General features: G+C 41.7%; 1 pseudogene; it reads left to right on the forward strand.

The window, feature by feature from the left end:
• Positions 1-3,646: 3,646 nt before the first annotated feature.
• LOC130837085 (RNA-binding motif, single-stranded-interacting protein 2-like) lies at positions 3,647-4,776 on the forward strand (annotated as a pseudogene).
• The last annotated feature ends 326 nt before the right edge of the window (positions 4,777-5,102 follow it).

Genomic DNA, 5,102 nt, shown 5'->3' on the forward strand with positions numbered 1-5,102 from the left:
GAACCAGGAAGAAATAGAAACCATGAACAGACCAATCACAAGTACGGAAATTGAGGCAGTGATTAAAAATCTCCCAACACACAAAAGCCCAGGACCAGATGGGTTCACAGGCAAATTCTATCAAACATTTCGAGAAGAGTTAACACCTATCCTTCTCAAACTCTTCCAAAATATTGCAGAAGGCGGAGCACTCCCAAACTCATTCTACGAGGCTACCATCACCCTGATACCAAAACCAGGCAAAGATGTCACAAAAAAAGAAAACTATAGACCAATATCACTGATGAATATAGATGCAAAAATCCTCAACAAAATACTAGCTAACAGACTCCAACAGCACATTAAAAAAAATCATACACCACGATCAAGTGGGGTTTATCCCTGGGATGCAAGGATTCTTCAATATACGCAAATCAATCAATGTGATACATCGTATCAACAAATTGAAGGATAAAAACCATATGATCATTTCAATAGATGCAGAAAAAGCTTTTGACAAAGTTCAACATCCATTTATGATAAAAGCTCTCCAGAAAATGGGCATACAAGGAAATTACCTCAACATAATAAAAGCCATATATGCAAAACCAAAAGCCAACATTGTTCTCAATGGAGAAAAACTGGAAGAATTCCCCCTGAAAACAGGAACAAGACAAGGGTGTCCACTCTCACCACTATTATTCAATATAGTTTTGGAAGTTTTAGCCACAGCAATCAGAGAAGAAAAAGAAATAAAAGGAATCCAAATTGGAAAAGAAGAAGTAAAATTGTCACTCTTTGCAGATGACATGATATTATATATAGAAAACCCTAAAGACTCTACCAGAAAACTGCTAGCACTAACTGATGAGTTTAGTAAAGTAGCAGGATACAAAATTAATGCACAGAAATCTCTTGCATTCCTATACACCAACAACGGAAGAGCAGAAAGAGAAATTAAGGAAACTCTCCCATTCACCATTGCAACAAAAAGAATAAAATACCTAGGAATAAACCTGCCTAAGGAGGCAAAAGATCTGTATGCAGAAAACTTTAAGACATTGATGAAAGAAATCAAAGATGACACAAACAGATGGAGGGACATACCATGTTCCTGGATTGGAAGAATCAACATCGTGAAAATGACTGTACTACCCAAAGTAATTTACAGATTCAATGCAATCCCGATCAAATTACCAATGGCATTTGTCACAGAACTAGAGCAAGAAATCTTACGATTTGTATGGAAACGCAAAAGACCCCGAATAGCCAAAGCAATCTTGAGAAGGAAAAATGGAGTTGGTGGAATCAGGCTTCCTGACTTCAAACTATACTACAAGGCCATAGTGATCAAGACAGTATGGTACTGGCACAAAAATAGAAAGGAAGATCAATGGAATAGAATAGAGAACTCAGAAGTAAGCCCAAACACATATGGGCACCTTATCTTTGACAAAGGAGGCAAGAATATACAATGGAAAAAAGACAGCCTCTTCCGTAAGTGGTGCTGGGAGAACTGGGCAGCAACATGCAAAAGAATGAAATTAGAACACTTCCTAACACCATACACAAAAGTAAACTCCAAATGGATTAAAGACCTACATGTAAGGCCAGACACTATAAAACTCCTAGAGGAAAACATAGGCAGAACACTATATGACATCCATCAAAGCGCCATCCTTTTTGACCCACCTCCTAGAATCATGGAAATAAAATCAAGAATAAATGAATGGGACCTCATGAAACTTAAAAGCTTTTGCACAGTGAAAGAAACCATAAACAAGACTAAAAGGCAACCCTCAGAATGGGAAAAAATAATTGCCTATGAAACAACGGACAAAGGATTAACCTCCAAAATATACAAGCAGCTCATGAAGCTTAATACCAAAAAAGCAAATAACCCAATCCACAAATGGGCAGAAGACCTAAATAGACATTTCTCCAAAGAAGACATACAGATGGCCAACAAACACATGAAAAGATGCTCCACATCACTAATCATCAGAGAAATGCAAGTCAAAGCCACAATGAGGTATCACCTCACACCAGTCAGAATGGCCATCATCACAAAGTCTGGAAACAACAAATGTTGGAGAGGGTGTGGAGAAAAAGGAACTCTCCTGCACTGTTGGTGGGACTGTAAATTGGTACAGCCACTATGGAAAACAATTTGGAGGTTCCTTAAAAAACTACAAATAGAACTACCATATGATCCAGTAATCCCACTCCTGGGCATATACCCAAAGAAAACCATAATCCCAAAAGAAACTTGTACCATAATGTTTATTGCAGCACTCTTTACAATAGCCAGGACATGGAAGCAACCTAAATGCCCATCAACAAATGAATGGATACAGAAGATGTGGCATATATATACAATGGAATATTACTCAGCTATAAAAAGGGATGAGATGGAGCTATATGTAATGAGGTGGATAGAACTACAGTCTGTCATACAGAGTGAAGTAAGTCAGAAAGAGAAGGACAAATATTGTATGCTAACTCACATATACGGAATCTAAAAATGGTACTGTTGGACTCAGTGACCAGACCAAGGATGCAGATACAGAGAATGGACTGGAGAACTCGAGGTATGGGAGGGGGTGGGGGGTGAAGGGGAAACTGAGACGAAGCGAAAGAGTAACACAGACATATATATACTACCAACTGTAAAATAGTCAGTGGGAAGTTGTTGTATAACAAAGGGAGTCCAACTCGAGGATGGAAGATGCCTTTGAGGACTGGGGCGGGGACGGTGGGGGGGGGGCGTCAAGGAAGGGAGGGAATATGGGGATATGTGTATAAAAACAGTTGATTGAACCTGGTGTAACCCCCCAAAAAAAATAAAAAAATAAATAAATAAATAAATAAATAAATAAACGTAGGGAGAATATCTTTAAAATAAAAGCCTATAATAGGCTACAAGCAATATCTCTACAAGTCCCAAGTGTTTATATGATACAGGTCATGTCCATTGACTACAATGGCTTAAAGCTCAAAATCAGTAATAAAATGTGGGGCTTTTCCAAAACATCTCTAAACCTAGGGGAAAAAAAACCCACGACTTCTACAGAACTCTTAGGTGAAAGAGAAAGTCATCTACCATTCATATCATAGTTAAGGCTTTCCTCTTAAGATCAAAAAGAAGACAAGGATGTCCACTCTCACCACGTCTATTCAATATTGTCCTGGAGTTCATGGTCAGTGTAACAAAAGAAGAAAAAGAAATAAAAGGAGTTTTCTAAAAATAGAAAGTAAGAAGTGAATCCATTTCTATTCACATGGTTGTCCATGAGAAAATTCCAAATAATTTGTCAAAAAGCTACTAGAGGCTGAGGGTGGGAAAGCTGATGTGGGGCAGTTGTGAAGGCCAAGGACACAGCAAGGTCAGAACGATGGAATTCTTGGAGAGAGGGGACAGCGGTACCTCTCTACACTGAGATAAGAGTGAGCCCTGTTCAAGAGGCCTCTTAAGTGACCTTCGACATTCGAAGGCCAGAACCAGCCCTCAGTACCCCGCATCATAGTACAGCATGGAGGTCGAATGTACACCTAGTCTCCAGCACTCAGTGTTGCTCGGAGACAGCTTGAAGCAAACATCCCAACTCTGTGAACTTCAGCCTGGCCATAAATTTCAGGTTGGTCATATGTGTCATTGCCTCAGCAAATGGCACCATCTAGTCCAAACAACAGTACCCCAACCAGCAGCAGTGGGAGCACCAGTAAATGACCAGCTGAGTGAAATCAACCTGTACATCCAGGGATTGCAGCCAAGCACTATTGACCAGGACCTAGTCAAGTTGTGTCAGTCATATGGGGAGATTGCCTCCACTATGGCCATACCAGGCAAGACTGCCAACAAGTGCAAAGGCTATGGTTTTGTAGACTTTGACAGTCCTTCAGCTACACAGAAAGCTGTAACAGCACTGAAAGCCAGTGGTGTACAAGCACAGATGGCAAAGCAACAGAAGCAGGACCCCACAAATTTATACATCTCAAACGTCCCACTGTCAATAGATGAGCAAGAACTGGAGAGAAAGCTGAAGCCCTTTGGTCAGGTTATCTCTGCTCGAATCCTTTGAGACACCAGCAGGACCAGCAGAGGGTCTGGCTTTGCAAGGATGGTGTCCACAGAGAAGTGTGAAGCCATCATCACCCACTTTTATGGAAAATATATTAAGAAACTTCCTGGAGTACCAGCCCCTTCTGATCCCTTGCTTTGCAATTTGCTGCTGAGGGTCCAAAGAAATGACAGAACCAAGGGAAATTTATGCAAAATGGGCCTGGCTAAGGAATGGAGGCATGCATGGCATGGCCTTGACCTATGACCCCACCACAGCTCTTCAGAATGGGTTTTAGCCAGCTTCTTATAACATCACCCCAAACAGGATGCTTGCTCAGTTTGCACTGTCCCCATATCTTCCATCTCCTGTGTGTGCATATCAGAGAGTAACTCAGACATCTCCTCTACAAGTACCTTACCCGTCTTGGATGCACCACCGGTCATACCTCATGCAGCTTGCAGGTTCAGTTCTGACACCAGGAATGGATCATCCTATTTCTCTCCAGTCTGCCTCCATGTTGGGACCTCTTACCCACCAATTGGGCCACCTCTCCCTCAGCAGCATGGGCACATATATGCCAACAGCTGCAGCTATGCAAGGAGCTTACATCTCACTGTACACCCCTGTACCTTCTTCCAATTTTCCAGTTGAGGAGAGCAACGGCCAGCAAAATCAAGTGACGGTGGAGGCTCCCTCAGACCATGGGATCTATTCTTTCCAATTCAACAAGTAACGGTGGATTTCCCTCCCCATCTTTGCTGAACATAAATGAATTCTTGGAGATGCTGATGCTGCAGACTCCAGACGCTGACCAGGAATACAGCCCCTCTGTGGGCCCCACTGAGGACTAACACTTGGCCATTGGTTTTCACAAGCCTGGGCCTGGAAAAAGAAATCTCTGCACTCCTGCCCTCTGCTCTTCCTCCACTCCTGGTGGAGCCTGGGGGAGCTCTTACTTTTTGTGTGTGCTACAGTCAGGAGATAAAAAAAAAAAAAAACTTTTAAGAAAAAAATCTACTAGAAATAATGAGTTTGCAGGGTTGCAGGATACAAGGTCAG

Source organism: Hippopotamus amphibius, chromosome 15 (assembly GCF_030028045.1).
Source record: "Hippopotamus amphibius kiboko isolate mHipAmp2 chromosome 15, mHipAmp2.hap2, whole genome shotgun sequence".
NCBI lineage: Eukaryota > Metazoa > Chordata > Mammalia > Artiodactyla > Hippopotamidae > Hippopotamus > Hippopotamus amphibius.